Genomic DNA, 19623 nt, shown 5'->3' with positions numbered 1-19623 from the left:
ATGTTTTTATTAACTAGACTGTAAGATCAATTATGTTTAAAATACACTATGGTGAAGGGTATATAAGATTCGGCACAGCCGAATATAGCACTCTTACTTGTTTTAACAAAATATTTGCTATTTCGTTAGGAAAAAATATCAAAAAAGGGAAAATTAATTTTATAAATATTAATAGTTTATTAACTCACAAAAAATAGACCTGGTTCACACTGGGAAACTTTTGTTGAGAAACTTTTGATTTTGTATGTTAGAGGAGATGGTTAATATTTCTTTCTCTCACACACAATAATCAAAAGTTTCCCGAAAAAAGTTTCCTAGTGTGAACCAGGTCATAGGTATATTATTTTGGAATTCGGAACAGATGAATGCAGATTTGAGTCGTATGAGTTATATCTGTGATGTACAGAATAAAGCACGGAATATTTTGTGAACTTAATTTTCAAAAAAATGTATTCCTAAACGAAATGGGGGAAAATAATATTTTTTATTAGCATTTTCTACAAACGTAGAATTTCTTGCACAACATATTTCATCGAATTGTATTTTTTTAAATGATACTTTATGAATATAAAACATTTTTACTAAAAACACGAAGTGCGTAATGAATAATATTCTATATGGCAGAAATTTTTGTACTTTTTATTTTTATTGGTTAGCGAAACAACCAATGTTGTATATATTATATGTGTTGCATATACTGTATGCATCATTATTGAAAAATTTTATATAATGTATGTATGATTGCAATGAAATTATAAAATTTTACAAATTACAAGTTAATTTTTCAATTTTATTATCATTATTATATACACACAAACGTGAAATTTTACTTACCTCCAAAACCAGCCATCGTGATTGTCTCCTCCTTCTACCAACTTAAGGCAATGCCCTTTCAGAAATTTGTACAGCCCTTCTTCTGAATGCAATTTCCATGCAGTTATTAGGAAGGACTTTATCCTATTTAATTTTTTATTTTTAATTTTTTAGTAGATTGAGGTCTTTTATGCTGTATTTTTAATTACCAATTTTTATATATATTAATGGTCATAGAAAATTAATGCATTTATTTTATTATTTATTTAATGTTAATGTAAAATTAATGCACTAAATTGCGAGATTTTTAATGTTAATGCAAAACTAATGCATTAGTATCAAAAATATTTAATGTTAATGTAAAATTAATGCTAAATTCAAAAACATTCAATTTTAGTGCTAATTTAATGCATCAAATTTTACAAATTTAATGCTAATGCAATATTTTTTACATTAAATTATTTTTTAATTTTAATGTTAAAGCAAAATTATGGAAAATCCAAAAGTTCCTTTAAAAGGTTTTCACTTTCATGTTTCTAGGTTAAATATTATAGAAAATTAAAAAAATAACTTTAATACCCCTTATATGGGATCTTATTTAATCAGGGCCATACACGATTAATTTTATGTTTCTAGGTTCAATATTATTGAAGAACGATTAAGTACCGGATTAAGTACTTAATCCGGCACATATATACATGCTTAATTTTAATTATTTTGAGTTTAATATTTTAGAAATTTCAAAAATTACCTTTTGAAGAACGAAATGTTTCCTTTAATGGGTTCTAACTTAATCCGGGCCATACACACCAAATTTCATGTTTCTAGGTTCTATATACTATAGAAAATTCAAAAATTACAAAGTACGAAAAAGTACCAAAAAATTGACTTTTATAGGTTATCATTTACTACGATTGATATATACATAATTTCACGTTTCCGAAAGTGCCTTTTGAAGAACGAAAATATACCAAAAAGTCACTTAATCCTAGTAATACATGCTTAAAATTCCAGGTTTAATATACAAACATTTAAAAAATTAGTTTTGAAGAAAGAAAAAGTACCAAAAAGACCCCTTTTATTATTCCATTCCATACATGCTTAATTTCATGGTTCAATATTATAAAAATTTCAAGAAGTACCTTTTGAAGAAGGAAACAGTACAAAAAAGTCCCCTTTTATGGGTTCTCACTTGATCTGGACGATACATGTTTAAGTTCATGTTCAATATTATAGAAATTTCAAAAAGTACTTTTTGAGAAACGAAAAATTACCAAAAATTCACTTTTATGGGACCTCACTTAATCCGGGCCATACATGCTTAATATCATGTTTCTAAGTTCAGTATTATATAAAATTCCAAAAGTTCCTTTTAAAGATCAAAAAGTATCAATAAGTTATCTGGTAGAGGTTCTCACGTAATCCGGGCAATACATGTTTAATTTTACATTTCTATGTTTAAATTAGAAGTTATGTCAATACCCACATACCCGGGTATGTTTTTCATTTTTGAAGTGATATATCTCGAGATCTGTATATCGTAGTGGCTTGAAATTTGGACTATGCTTTCAGAGTAATGTTTTCTATACATTTTCCAAATATTAGTTAGATATATATATTAAACCATTTATGACCGATTTTCTATTTTTACCTCATGTATCAATACCCAACATATCTGGGTATGTATACAAATTATATGTCAGTTATTGGACAAAAATAAAGTTTCATCGTAAATTTTATATTTTATTATTTGAATTATATATTCTTGTATCTAATGAAAAATAATTTAACTAAACAACAAATTTAGTTCCAAATACAGAGTCATGTGTCTTTATTCAAAAATTTGAATGTGATATATTTGAAATGTAATAAGTTAAAAGGCTAATAAAACTTCTTTGCACTACTTCATTACTGGCATTTTGAGTCATTATTTTAACAAGGTGATGCCATTGGAGGCAAGTACTTCTACGCTCGCTTACAAACAGGTAGTTAAAGAAGTACTTCAAATTTCTCTTACAAAACAGTTGTTAAGTTGTTTTGTTTTAATAATAAAAATATATCAGATTACGCAGACGTTACATAGTTGTCATTGAAAAGTAAGTGATTATGAAAGTGCAACCCATTACCGAATTTTTGCTGAGTATTCATCATATGTATAAGTTAATAAACGAAAAACGATGTTTTATGCAAAATGTACCAAAAGTAGTTACAATTTTCACCCATTAAGCGTCCGAATATCCAAAAAGTACCTAATTTTTTATTTTTACTTTTTCGTTAAGTTATGAAGGAGTCAAAAATATTTTTTATATGCTCTTTGGTTTTAAGCTGCATGGCCACATGTCAACATTTTGTCAAAACTTGTTTCTGTGTAATTTATTTCAGCAATCATTGAGGAAGAAGAAGCATAAATTTCATTTTTACTTAGATTTTGCGACGGCAATATCATTATTTTACCGCATAGTGATAAAAAAGTGCATGAAAAAATGTAATGCGTTATGTGTCTATACAGTTACACATACAATTTTTACCATTATTATAATTATAATTTTTGTTATAAAAAATAAATTTTTATTTTATGAAATTATTCTTTTATTAATAAAAAAATTATTTTATTAAAAAACTTGGTATTTTTCTTTGTATAATTCAAGTAAAATTTGGTACTATGCCTGTAAATAAATTCGAATATGATTTTTTTCATCCATAAATACCTATTTATTCCCTAAAGGGGCCGAATTAGAAGCGAAAGAAGTAAGCTTTAAACTGCTTTTGTATCTTCTCTAGTTTAGGAGATATGAGGTTACCAAATTTACCCTTTTTACCCCCTTGTCACGTAGTTATTCGATAAGGGAAAATTCTAATAAGGAAAATTCATTAATTGAAATAAAGAGTATGTCAGGCTTTAGCGAATCAGTGTTTTAGTTTTTTTTTTGTAATTTATTTTATTGATTTGGCATTGGAAGCTTAAAACTTTTTTAATTTATTGATCCAAATATCGCAAAACCAACAGTAAAGTTTGTCAGCATACAACCTTCATCTATAGATTTCTAATATTCACTGTCCAGGAAATAGTAGAAACCAAGTTAGAACTATGTAAATGTAGCAAATATCGAAATGAATAAGTCATTATACCGCAAAAGAAAATGCTGAATTTTTTCTCTTTTCCCGCTTTCTAACTTTACCTCTGGAGCAGTATAAGTATTTTCCTTGAGAATATGTCAATCTGGTTCAACTTTCGTAGTATCGATTTCACCGTATATATTGTACATATACCGTAGTTTTTTAAAGAGATATTTAGTTCATGAGATCACGCCCTAAAGAGACCGTACGCAATAAAAGGTTGTTCTATTGGAACTCACATGTTACTAAAATTTCCATTATATTTGTCCACATAGGAAGAAACGCGCAATATTTGTTAATGACATAATTGCAATTTCTTCATTTCTAGTTTCTTTATTTCTAGTTCATCATAATCTAAACAGTTTATATCCAATATCCAAAAGTTTATATCCAATATATCCAATACGTTTTTTTCAGAATATTAAGAGTTTCCATATATAGATAATTCTTCTTCGGATACAAAAGAACAATAAATGTGTGCTTAAATCTATATATGCATTGTTGCAGCATTTCAATACAGCTTCATATAAAGCGGGCTACCATCTGTACATATTCTTAAAATAATGGGACCTTTATGTTATATTTATTGAAGTACTGCTTTAACTTTTCCAAACTATCACATATGTCAATTAAATTATGGCTTGAAGGAAGTATTTTCTAGAATATTGGAAGCTTCCAAACTATTATTAGAGGACATTACTTACATTACTACTATTTGATATATCACTTAAACTATTATTATTTTTAATTAAAATTGAATGATCTATAAAAATGCTGTTATCGAATTTATTAACATTACTGGGACTGTGATAAGGTGCATTCAATTCACTGATGTTTAATTTGTTACACGAATCTTTATTATAACTGTTATATTTTTCCATAAGGTTTTCCAACATACACTTTAAATAGTCCACGAAATTTGTCATAATATTCCCTATATATGTGTAATGTTTCAATAACATTACTACCACTTTTTCTTTTTGGCTTCCATTGGAATAGCCACGTTTCTATTTAATTTATTTTAAAATAGTATTTTTTAACTTTTTTCATAAAAAAGTTTATATTCTTAAAAAAATTAACTACAAAAATATAAGAAAAGAAATTAGTTGTAAAATCAACACAGATTTCCTCCAATACCGTTTGATTTCCAGCGAGATCCAAAAAATCTAAAGCACACAGTTCGTCAAAGAATAAATCAACTTTTTATGTGGAACGTTTTCAGCACACTCTTTTTTATTCACGTGTAATGGCAAGGTTTCATCAAAGTATTCACTTTTAGTTTATGTTTCCTAAAATTTTAAGACAATTAGATTTAAATATGATAAAACAAATAGCTTTTCTTACTACTAACTTCATCCGCTACACAAAGACTTAACAATGTATCAATTATCATGTACCCACGATCATTCGGCCTCTGAATGACTATAGCCAATTAACCAGTTTTTACGACACCATCGCCATGTTTTTTTGTCATTAATTATTTTGTTATTTTTTAGAATATAAGTGTTTGTGTATGATAGATACAAAAATGCGTTTGTTACATTAGTTTAACAAATTGAGTAACACATTTTCTATTTATTCGCCTTTTTTTTGTATATTTATTTTTTATTTATGTCCAACTAATGAAAACAAACAGCTGATTTTGATAAATAATCGATAAAAATTAGAGATGACAGTCAATCGTTCGTAATTCATAATGTGTATGGCGAATCATGTGATTCAGTACGTAATTGGGGGTTGAATGAGGGCATGAATTACGAATAATTGCATCATGTGAACGGCGTATAAGGCACATTTCTCAACATGATTTAACTTTTCGGACCTGTCAATGTTGGAAGTTATATTTCTGCAATCGGTAAAAAATTAAGTATTATTTACAAAATTGCAAAGTCTGTATGGTTGTTGTTAGTAATTGTGAGTTGTTTGCACAAAAAAAAACGAAAAGTTTTTTATTTTCGCGGTTTCGGTTCTATTGAAGCTCGCACCAAGAATCTTATTTCAAATTTGTATACATTTTATTTACCTTTAATTCTTCCAAATCATTGCATCCCCTTAATGTATCAAAATTATTTTCCATAATTTTCTGATGGTGTAAATGTTTAAAATTAATATATTGTAATAGTATTATTAAATATAGTTATTTTACTGTTTTTTAGGTACACAATCTGCCTTTTACCGGCATGTTTTAATTATACTCTTCAAACATTTTCAGAAAATCTCAGTAGTGAGATTTTCAACAAGTACTGCAACTTCAACTTGGTTCGCAATAGGTTTTTCAAGTTTATTTAAATCTCTAATTTTGTATATGTGTTATTAAGGTTGCCTTTATTATTATTATTATTGCCAATATTTCTTATTTATTTCTATTTTAAAACAATGTGATGCCAAAATCACAAACTGTGGTGGAATATTGTTTTATTTTTTTTTTTATTGACCGCGATTTTCAAACCAACATTCAAGATGGAAAGATATGCTCTGGTAAGATTTTATAAAATTCCAACAGGACTTTTTCTAATATTAATATTTTTATAGGAAATTTTAAAAATTATGTTTAAAAACCGTCGCAACAACAGACGTGGTCGTGGGCGATCTGGGGCATCACGATAAAGTTCGAGAAATAAAACGAAAAACCTATTATTTTACTCATCATAATAAGTAAAAAAATTGGTTGTTTAAATATAATATTTTTAAAGAACTATTCTAAGAAAATAATTAATATTAATGGTATATAAATTTTGATATATGTACTTTAGATGGACTCACTCTTTATGGGAAGCAAAATCGTATGTTTGTTACCCGTTTCAAAATTTACTTTTCTTTATTTTATGATGATTCTCAAAATATTTTAAGTCTACCGATGACCGTTCATGAGCTGAACCAAATTAAAATCAGGAAGAGTGTTATATTCTTTCTATATTCTATCTTTTCTATATTATATTCTTTTAATACCCACCATCAAATCACTGCCATAATGAACTTTGATATTTTGAATATTTTATTATATATCGAAATTAATGAGAACATCAGAGTAACATTTAAAACAGGTCCATTAATGGGGGGTTTTACTATTGACAGTGATAATTTTTATAGGGAGTACGGTTATTTATACATACATATATGGACCAATTCTCATAAAAGTCTGTAGGAAGATTTCAGTTCTTATTTGTTTAAAAGTCATTTCTGAAGGGACCTTATATGGGGGTAGCGTCAATTATAGACCGATCTCCGTAAAATTTTGTAGAACGATCTTGCTTTACTCGTTTTTTTAGCCCAGTAATTAATTTTTTGATGGGGATACTATTTGGGGTAGGTCAATTATGGCTCGATCCACATAAAGTTAATTTTAACTAGCAAGGATCTTAATTGAGTCGAATTTTATTACTATACTCGTATTTTTAAGTCAGTAATGGGCCTTAAAGTATTTTTCTGATAGGGACCTTATGTTGGGGATAGAGTCAATTATAGACCGATTCACATAAAATTTGGTAAAGAGATTTTGGCTTGTGAAAAACTTACTTCTGTGAAATTTCATCGTTGTACTCGTATTTTGAAACCAGTAATGAGCGTTAAAATAATTTTATGAAGGGGACCTTATATGAGGGGTAGGGTCAATTATAGACCGCAATCACTATAGTCGTATTTTTAAGCCAGTAATGAGCGTTAAAGTAATTTTGTGGAGGGGACTTTATATGAGGGGTTAGGGTCAATTATGGACCGATCCACATAAAATTTCATAAAGATTTTTGGCTGGTGAGACACTTATATCAAATTTCATCGCTATATTCGTTTGTTTAAACCAGTAATGAGCGTTAAAGTCATTTTTTGAAGGGGACCTTATATGGGGGGTAGGGTCAATTATGGACCGATCCACAAAATTTCATAGAGAGGTTTTGGCTAGAAAAAACTTACTTATGTCAAATTTCATCACTGTACTTGTATTTTTAAGCGAGTAATGAGCGTTAAAATCATTTTCTGAAGGGGACATTATATGGGGGGTAGGGTCAATTATGGCTTGCAACTTATGTGTGTCAAATTTCATTGCTATATTCCCATTTTTAAGGCAGTAATCAGCTATTTAGTCTTTTTCTAAAGGGGACCTTATATAGGGGTAGGGCCAATCATGGTCCTATGTCCGCCATAATGCAGAATTATTGTGCAGACTTCAAAAAACTGACCTATGCAAAATTTTGTGGTATTTGCTGCATAAACAACGAATTTGTGAATATTTGAAGCTATTTATACAATATTCCGGGGGGTACATTTGTATGGAGGCTATTTGAAATCGTTGACTAAATCAGTTAATAAACTAAATTAATAAATAAATATAAAAGCCAGAAAATAAAATTATTTACAATACTTACTCATTAAATGCATCAGTTATTTTCTTGATGTGTGTTTACCGTCAGTTTGTAATCAAATATTACAGTAATGCATTTTAGAACACAACATTTGCAGTATTGTAAAGCATTTCCGAACGTGATGCTCATCTAATGCAGCGCAGTGATGCATTTCCGAACAGGCTCATATTTAAAACTGTTAGGTTCTGTAGGTAAAAATGAGATATCATATTACATAACAGCGAATATTTTGAGAAGGATAATTCAACCAACATTTTTTGTAAGTCGGTATGATGTACATTACTCTTCATTTTGCAGCCAAACGTTGCATCGCATCAGCAGGCAACCATCTTGCTTCAGAAAAATTATCTGGCCATCTATAATTTGCCACCAACACAATACCCATCAACACCATACTGCCGGTCCACACTAGGAAACTTTTCTTGGGAAACTTTTGATTTTGCGTGAGAGAGAAAGAGAAAGAATATCATTCATCTCTCTCGCGGTACGGAGTTTCCCGTTCTCGGAATCTTGTTTTGTTTTGTTATTCTTCTCATTCGTACAACAACAAATCAATGCAATTAACACGTAGTTTCTGAAACAAAAGTTTCTATGTATGGACATTAAGGAAACTTCAAAAGAGAATTAAGAAAAAGTATCTCAACAAAAGTTTCCTAGTGTACCAACTAACGCAATATCCAGCAACACCATACCAATCAATGCAGTACCCAACAACACCATATCATCCAACGCAGTATACACATGCTACATTTTATGCTCCACCATCATATCAAACAACAGCAGCACACTCAACTTACTCGGCAGCACAAACTGGGGTACAATGGCCAACAACAGCGCACAACAACTGAACAGCCAGGTATACCACAATATACCAATATATATCCTGATGCACCAGGTCCAACAGCTACAACTGCAGTTTAAGAGACACACCCAACGTACTCTGCTGTACAACACCCAACAGCTCCAACAAATCTGGCTGCACAGCCAGGTATACTACAACCTGTTGAACCTATAAACTTTTCTGTACCATAAAAAATATAATAATACAAAAATTAAGGCCGTACCTAGACTTTTGAAGGCAATTGTACTGCAATGTTTTCTTCCAAAGATATAAATGAATCCGCCATTTAAATCTCTTTAAGTCCAGTTTTACATTGAGACTTTTTCCCCCTGGGCTTTTCTCAATTTTCGTTTAAATGCCCTTCGTAAAATCTTGAATGTTTACATTGAGACTTTTAAGGCATGCCTGCTTTTTGAAGTTATTATTGTAGGAGTTGTCATTTTTATAATTCTTAAATTATTGTTATATATATTTTGTAAATGTATAAATCTATTTCTTTAATATTTGTTACATTAAAAATTGTTTTAATTATTTAAGTAAATATTTATATAAAAAATTTATAAAAAAAAATACTAAAATACTTTAAAATAAATTTTTTTGCTACTATTAGCTGTATGTTTTATGAGTGAAGAATAGATATAAACTGCCGGTCCACACTAGGAAACTTTTTTTGGGAAACTTTTGATTTTGCATGAGAGAGAAAGAGAAGGAATATCATTCATCTCTCACGGTACGGAGTTTCCCGTACCCGGAAACTTGTTTTGATATTCTTCACATTTATACAAAAACAAATCAATGCAATTAATACGTAGTTTCTGAAATAAAAGTTTCTGTGTGTGGACATTTAGGAATCTTCAAAAGAGAATTAAGAAAAAGTTTCTCTACGAAAGTTTCCTAGTGTGGACCGGCACAAAGCAACTAGCAAAATCTCGAACATGAAGGAAAATAAATGTTGAAAAACCCCTCAAATTACGATTCGTGCGTGTCTTGCAACTTCCCTTTCTTCTTTCACCCCTTGGCTTACAAACTCGACACGCTTGCGTGCTCACCCCTGAGAAAAAGTCTCTCAATTCTTTGCATTGAATGCAGCGGCTAACATCAGTAGAAAATAACACATTCTTATCAAGAGCCTTACTCGGAAACAAAATCCTTTTTTGAATTGAGGTTTTTTCTCCCTTTGCTTTTCTCAATTTTCTTTTAAATGTCCTTCGTAAAATCTTGAATGTTTAGACCTGGTTCACACTGGGAAATTTTTGTTGAGAAACTTTTGATTTTGTGTGTGAGAGAAAGAAGTGGTTGATATTTATTTCTCTTTTTCTCACACAAAAATCACTCTTTAATAACTAAATACACAATTTTTGTTATGGGTTAAAGTTCAATAAAAAAATAATAGAAAATGTGAGTTTGGCAATTGAAAACACACTTAATTTTTTCTGTGCATATAAAAGATTAAATACATCAAATCAGTTTTATTGTTTTGTTTTAAAAACTATATATAAAATAAAAAGTTGTATATTCTTATTTTAATTAACCCAAAAAAGTTGTATGTTCCTATTTTTATTAACATATATGTTAAGGCATCAGTAGTGTTGTAATATTTTTTTAATACAATTTATATCAACACCGCTTTTACATATAGAACATTTTATATTTGGTGTACTTTAAATATTTTATAACACTTATTTCATTTATGCTTTCAATGGATGCATTTATTATTGCTTTGCTCCAGTCGCAACATATGCGTCGTGAAATTGCCTGCTTTATTTTTTGAGTCGAATATTTCATTTTTAGTTTGATTAAAAACTTTTTTATTTCCTCTTTGTAGTGACTACAAAGAAGAGCCTTTGTGACTGGTATAATAATGCCTTTGCCATTCTCTGATCTCAGGTATAAAGTAGAGAATACTAGATGATTCTATGTATAAAGGACTTCCAAGTACCATCTGTTTGAATTAAAAACAAATCCTGGAAGAAATTTTCGTGGCAATGAAATGTTTTCCTTTCTTCGCTGCTTCAAATATTTCAGCAGATGTTATCTCTAAAATTTGAGAGTAATTGGTTTTTTAAATTATATTTACCATTTCTCTTCTTTTTGCCCTAATTTGGTACGTTTTCGCCTCAGGTGGATGAGTTATATAATTTTTATTGGTGAACTCATCAATATCAAATGGATTTCTTTAAAATCTATACAAAATTTGTATTTTCTGCAATATTCTTTGTACAGACAGTTTGCATTAATTGATTTATGAAAAAATCAATATTCAGTAAATTTTTACTGAATAAAAAATCACTATCAGTAAATTGAAATTTATTATGCATTGCCAGTAAAACTTTATTAATTACATATTAGTAAAATCATTACTATTAAAGTTTTTCGAATTTTCGAAAGTAATTTTGAAAATTTTTATTTTTGTTTTATTTATTGTTTGAAAAATATGTTTTGGTAAAACGAAGTATTTTTTTTTTCAAGACACAAATTCTTGTTTTCTACTGTAAGCTTTACAAGACCATAATTTCAAAATTTGCGTCGCTGAGAAACTTTATCATCGCTTTCCTGTCCAAAATATAGAAATAAACTTTTCGTTTTTTTTTTTTTGGTAAAACGAGAGTTATACCATTGGGTACTTAGCTATATTTTATGACATAATCAACATTTTCTTAACATTATCTTTAGATTGTGTTGTTGCAGTTTCTAAATGAACTTTTAGAAATCATAATTTTTTGGAACAGAAATAGCAGCAATAATAGCACCCAGGTATCGCTGAATTAAAATTTTGAAATTATGGTCTCAAGTAAAGCCAAGAGTGGAAACCAAGAATTTGTGTTTAAAAAAATTCTTTGTTTTATCAAAAGATATTTTTTGAACAATAAATAAAACAGAAAAAATCAAAATTACTTTAAAAAATCCCCAAAAAACCCTAATAGTAATGATTTTACTTAAATGTAAAAATTTACTGAATATTGATTTTTTTTCATTAATCAATTTATGCAAACTGTCTGCACAAAGAATATTGCAGGAAATACAAATTTGAAAGAAATTAATTTCATATTGATGAGTTTACTAAAAAAATTTAAATAACTCATCCACCTGAGGCGAAGACGTACCAAATTAGGGCAAATAGAAGAGTAATGGTAAAATATAATGTAAAAAACCAATTACTCTCAAATTTTAGAGACAACATGTTTTGTTGCATCAATCTGCGGAACTATTTGAAAAAGTTTAAAAAAAACCATGAAAATGGATGTTTCAGGTACGGATTTATTTTGAAAATAATATATAAGAAAAAATTACCAAAGGTACAGAAAAAGCAGTAAATAAAAAAGTAGTAAGGAAGAAATCTACAAACTGGAAAGATCCAAAACTTACTCAGCAGTGTAATATGTTAAGGCAATTTGACCTACAAAATAAAGTTCAAGTTGCGAAGTCCGAACAGCGACGAAAATTAAACTTATGCTAATACTCGTCTGAATTTTCTACAGGTCACAAATGTATAAAAATGAGCAGAATAGGCACAGGAAATGTAGTAAGGAAAATCGATAAAGCGTAAAAATAGTATTTCTTTATTCAGCGAGACGATGACATTATTGTTGATATTTATAAAATGAGAAAAGATAAGATCTAGCAAAAAAATATTCAAAAAGAACTGCAAAAAGTTTAATTATTCACAGTCGCTGCAGCTGAATCTTCTACGCGTTAAAGGCAAAAATTAAATACCCTGTTTTTGATGCCACGTCAAAAGAGTATTTCTTTATTATCTAATAGCCCATATTAGAGAAAATGAGGTAAAGAGCATTTTAATTCCCATTACCAAGGCTATTTTGTCGAGCCATACGGCGGAGGATATAGAAAAAACGTCTCCTCTTAAAATTAATGGTATAAACTACTCTATAACACAATGCATATGCATTGAATGGAGCTTTGTTTTCATTAATGCAATTTTAAGAGTTTTCAACAAAAAAGACAAGGTATTTATTACCTAGACAATATATTGCAAAATGCTTTTTAATACGTAACGAAAAGAACGCTAAAACAAATATAGTAATAGTTTAAATTTGCTGTGCGTATTTTCAAAAAATCGCTTTTAAATTTATAGCAGCAAATTTAAATGATAAGGATTTGGTTAACACATTGAAGTAACAGTTCGTGTGTGCAATAATTTTTAGCGATGTAAAAATGTTTTACTATTGGTTTGAAAATATATTCGCATTACTACTAAATAAAAAAACTCCTGATGTACAAAAATAATTACAAAAGATTTGAGCTCTGTTTAAAATTTCACGTGATATTTTTAAAAAGTTCATAAAAAATTAGTACTTTTGTGCATAAAAACATTGGATATTCGAAGCGAAAATATTTTTGATTTAGCATTCTAAAATGTCAGAAATATGTATTAGCAAAGTTGCGTCGCGAAACTTGTATCATATATATTTTATAAATATATAAATCTATTTCTTATATATTTTTATATTAAAAATTGTTTTAATTATTTATGAAAAAAAATACTAAAATACTTTATAAAACATATTTTTGCTACTATTAGCTGTATGTTTTAGTTTTTATAGTTATTTATTTTTTATTAAAAATATAATAACACTTAAATACTCAAAACATTTGAAAAAAAAATATTTTTAAATTAAACAAGTAAGAGTGCTAGACAACAACACCTTCGGCTGTGCCGAATATTATATACCCTTCACCAAAGTGTACTTTAAACATCTTTTATAAATTTTTTCCTGACTACATTATTATTACATCAAAAGCTAAACAAAAAGAAAAACAACAACAACGCTAAACGAAATAAAACACAAAATACAGAAGGCATCTAAACCAACAGACATCTAAAAATACATAACGAAAAACAACGCAATGACGCCAACAGCATCCAAACCAAGGGTGCCCAAGCCCTATGCGCTTGGGCACCCTTTTTGTAAATGCGCTTAGCTATAGACAGTGTGTTTTCTGTACACTTATATGCGCTTGCGTTGTTGTTGTTCTTAACAGTATACAAGCAAGAGTAAAACAACAACACCTTCGTATTCATTTCTGGTAAACATTGACGAGACGTATATTTTGTTTTTGTTTATCTTCAAAAAATTGTTTTAAAAAGGAAAAAATTGTGTTAGTTTTAAATTTCAAACTTACATTATTCACATAAAAATTATTGTACAATAACTCACAATCTACTCTCATATAATTGAAAACGTTTTAAATACTTTTTTCTATTCATTAAAAAATATATTTGCAAAACAAAACGGAAAATTATTTTATTTTAACAAAAAATGCAAATCATATCTTTTTTGCTGTGTATTTTAGTAGAAAATACACAGCTGAATAAAACCAAATACATCCACACACACACGTGTACATCTTTTTCTATATACAGTGTTGTTGTTGTTTTATAACAATTTTTTGATGAAATTTTCAGAGGTTGTCTCGGATTTTTGCTCATATTTCCGTTATTTACCGACCGATTTTGCTGATTTTAAATAGCGATCTTCTCGAAAGCATGTTTAATAGAATTATTGGAAATTCGGAACTCGGATTAAGCCAAGTCTGTCTGTATGTTTGTTCAAATTAGTTTTTAGAGGACCCCAGATATCGGCGAGATCCGAATAATTCTGTTAGACATGCTTTTGGGAAGATCACTATTTAATATCAGCAAAATCGGTCTAAAATAACGGAGATATGAGCAAAAATCCGAGACAATCCTGTGTTAACCTATGCGTTATAATGCGTAATTGGCAATTCTGTTTCAAGATATTACCAAAGAGATATTATTGACGAAATATTTACTTGCCATTCATCAATAAATGTAAATATACCTGCCACATCTGAATTCTTCTCATCATATATTTTAATTGATTTTAAAAGTTTTGAGGCTTCCCTTAAAAATTCTAATTGTTCATTAGAACAGTCGAAAACTTTACTATGGGCTCAAATATTGAATTTGTCAAATAAATCATTAAAAAATTTAGAAATTTTGCCGTATTCAAAAAGGTGTCTGCTTTTGAAGGATCTATAATACCTGAATTATATAGAGTGCGCATTCCGGTAGAAACGGTATTACTTAAAACTTGAGTAGCTAAGTTAACGCGCAGGCATTGAAAATTATTTGGATTGATGTGTTCCTTACTTAGCTTTGGAGCACATCGAAGTTTACTTGACGAATTAACATTGTAGAAATGAACAACATAATTCCATGATACGCATTTCTTAGACATGGTTCACACTGGGAATCTTTAGTTGAGAATCTTTTGATTTTGTGTGAGAGAAAGAGATGGTTGATATTTTTTCCTCTTTCTCTCACACACAGAAAAGGCTATAATACAAAAAAATATTCTACTATCATTTTCTACAAATATGGCGTTTGAGTGTTAGCACCGACTACCTTTTTAAAATTTTAAAAATTGGATCCTTGGTCGCAAACGAAATGACAAGGATGTAAGACTATTGTTTGTAATTTTTAAATTGGTTTTTTGCTTAAAATTATTTAAGGGGTTACTATTAACCGAAAGGATATATTTTTGGCCCACTTGCACCACAATTTTGGGGGATAGTACAATTTTTTATGTAATATTAAAATGGCGATTTTTGGCAATATTTGTAATTTTTTCTACTTTTTTCCATAGATAAAACCAAAATTCGATATTAGCACTTAAAAGACCCCTTGTCATATCTAAAAATAATATTTTTTGTTACAAGAATCTGTATTTAAAAGTTAATGGGATCATTCTTCTGTAGCTAATTCAACTTATTAGAACCTTAGTCCATTTTTATAACACTAGAGTAAAGCATTTTCGGGGAAAGTTGTCTGGTATGTATTCTTTTAGATATTAGAAGAATCGATCTTTTTACAACCAATGGATTACAGGCTGAATGTTTCCATATCATTATGGTGTAACTCCAAAATATTGATATCTGGTTAAATATTATCCATGATGATAAAAATAAACCCAAAATCTTTTCTGCTACAATATCGGGGAAATTGAAAATATAAATGTGCTAATATCTACATGAATATATATTAGCCAAATTTGTCTGAAAATATCGATCCTAGTAGAAAGAAAAGAGGCTTAAGATCCAGATAATTCAATTAGAAACAGAAGAACGATCCCAAAAATACATCATGGAACGTTTAAGTACAGATCCTTACAACAAAATATATTACTTTTAGATACTTCAAGGAGTCTAATAAGTCTCAATATTAAATTTTGGATTTATCTCTGGAAAAAAGGAACAATAAATGAAAATGTGGTCAAAATCCGTATAATATGATGAAATGTGAAATTCAAGAAAAATTCGAATACTTTTTATGGACTTCCTTTAAAAAAAGCTTAATAATTTATGTAAATGTAAATTTTTCAATAACAAATGTATTACTAAATTTGGTTTCTTTCCATAGAATACCTAAATTCGAATACTTATGAGAGACACTGTAGATGTTTTTAACCCTAGCAATTGCAGCCTTTTACTCGTCTAAAAAGGATGAAAACGAAATGATTAATATTAATGAAAACTTTTTATATTTGTGTATAACAACACTAGTTGGTAAGATTTTTTGCTCAAGTGTGATACATATATCGATTTATTGCCTACTACCGTAAGTAACCATTCTCACAGTATACATACAGTATCGGCTAAAACTAAAGCACCCCCTTATTGTTGTTTTCTTTAAAGTAGTTCCAGTTATTAACAAGTAAGAGTGCTATATTCGGCTGTGCCGAATCTTATATACCCTTCACCATGTATTTTAAACATATTAATGATGAAACAGAATACGACCGTAACTTACAGCAAAAACGTTGTCAGAAAAAAATGGCCCATAATTAAGTCGTTGGGAGTAACTTAAAATACTGTCATTTTTAATACATATTTTAATTTCAGAATAACATTTGTGAAAAATAAAAATTATTTTCAAAATTTTTAAAGAAATAATATAAATCAATATACAGATGAATCCATGGCAATCACTGCCATTGTAAAAACTACAATAAATACTTACACGCTGTACGAGGAATCCCTGATGAGAAGTAATCGAAGGTGGTGGGTAGGCCGGTTAATTTGACCCGAGATTCCATAGGATTTTTTAAGACGTGTATGGAACAAATAAAATTCCAGTATTAAGAACACTTTTTTAAGGCAACGAGAATGGAGGTATCTAAATATAATATGTTGCTTACGTTACTAAAACCAAATTTGCAGAAGTTTTCAAGAAGAAATCCGATTGATCCGGAACAATCTTATCAAATCCTAACAAAAATGAGTGGATAAAAATATCTTCAAATTTTTTGAATGAAACCGGTCTTCCTTATTGCTTAGGCGCCATAGACGGGAAGCATATTCGCATTAAAAGTCCAAAATAAAGTGGATCATTATTTTATAACTATAAAAAGTTCTTTAGTATTGTTTTGCTGGTGGCATGTGACGCGAATTATGCTTTTATGTATGTGGATGTCGGAGCTTTAGGAAGCCAAAGTGATGGCGGTGTATTTCGTGAGAGCAATTTTGGGAAAAAAATAATAATGAACTTGACGTTCCAAATCCTAGATCATTACCAAATTCAAATATTGTGTTTTCGTACTACTTTGTAGCAGATAATGCGTTTCCATTATTAAAAAAACCTTATGAGACCTTATCCGGGGAAACACCTTCTGGAAGACTAAAGAAACTTTAATAAAAATTTATCAAAAGCTAGAAGCAGAATAGAAATTTCTTTTGGAATCCTCGCCAACCGTTGGAGAATTCTGCACACTTCAATTAATGTTTATCCAAAGAACGTTGATAAAATAGTTTTAGCAACAATAGTTCTGCACAACTTCTTAATTTTTCACAAAGACAAACAATATTTTAATCCAGAAAATGCAGAAGAAAATCTTGAAGCATTGGAAAATATACGACTACTGCCTTCGAACCATTCATCTTCAGATGCATTTACTTTACGGGACAATTTAAAGAATTATTTATCAAATATAGTAACATTATAAATAAAAAGTCCTGTATTTTGTTTAATATTAAAAATTATTTTATTTTATCAGGGAACAAACAAGGAATAGATACATAGTAATATCATAAATGCAATTAAAAAAAATGGTCAAATAAATTAATGAACAAACCGCACTTTCAATTTCATTAATTTGCTGCATCGTTAGATTAGAATCCTAAATTTTATTTGCCAAAGTTCCGAAGAGCTGTGCAGTTGGATTAATTTTTGAACTTATATTTTCGATAGATTCTGTTGCTTTATTTAAAAATTTTTCCATTTGATTTTGAATATCCTCTAGTTTATTTTTCCGTTTTAATGATGTTGTTGTGATGAATTCAGTGTCAGTTTCATCGATTGTTGTATCCACCGATAAGTCGGGCACATTATATATAGTTCTGAAAGTATACATACATAGATATGTATTTATATTATTAATACAAATGCGTATTTATTCGTACTTCCTTTTGCATTTCACATCATCAAAAACTCGCTTCCGGAAGGCTGATTTTCTTTTTGCTTGTACCTTTTGTAAGCGTCGCGGATACTCTTCCACCTTTTCTTTGCATTATCATCTATCAATATAAAAACATTATTTAAGTTATTAAAAAAAATTCACTAACCTGAGATTCCGACCGCTTCTCCAATTTTTTTCCACAATTCTTGTTTCAAATAAAAAATTTTATACATATGGGAATGCAAGTTATATATGCAATCGTGTTTTTGCACCTCTTCTATTAATTTTTCGTTAATGTTACTCATTTCATCAAAAAATTTTTAAAATAATATTATTAGATTTAAAAAAAAATAAAATGACAATTTTTTTAATTTATCTTGTTTCTATCCTTTAATTTTTCGTTGACACAAAACTTCAAAAACATTTAGTTTATTTACAAAATGTATGAAAATATGGTAACTTTGTTGAGAGAATGGGAGTTTTAAAATGAGAGCATAAAAGTAATCGCTGTCAAAATAAAATAAAATTTATTTTGACAAGCGCATTCTACGACTTCAAAAAATGCCAATTTGTATGGAAAAAAACGCTATGCCCCAATTCTGTTTCATCATTTAGTTTTATAAATTTAAAATTTTTGCCTGACTACATTATAATTACACCAAAAAAAAAAACAAAATAACAAAGAATAAATAAGAAGTGAAACGTTGTCAAAAAGTACCTAAGTCTACTGTCAGTCGGTACCTAACTCTAAGAATGTATTAGTAGAATTCTCAAGCCAACATAGTTGCAAAAAATCGGATTTAAAAATTTAAAAATAAAATATTTTATTTGAATTTATATTTTAGAAGATTTCTTTAAATATTTTGCAACATAATTTATCTATAAACATTATATATGAATGTATCTTTGCTTTTTAATCTGCAATATTGAAATAATAATTAAGTTAGTTGAAATATTTTTTTCTTGTACCATACGAAAATTTACAACATTGTTCTTTTTTCGTTTTAATTTCAATAACAAAAATTAAATGTCAAAAATATAAAAAATATTTTTTTTC

Source organism: Lucilia cuprina, chromosome 3 (assembly GCF_022045245.1).
Source record: "Lucilia cuprina isolate Lc7/37 chromosome 3, ASM2204524v1, whole genome shotgun sequence".
Lineage (NCBI taxonomy): Eukaryota > Metazoa > Arthropoda > Insecta > Diptera > Calliphoridae > Lucilia > Lucilia cuprina.
The sequence above is the reverse complement of the archived record's forward strand: the minus strand, read 5'-3'. Positions refer to the sequence as shown.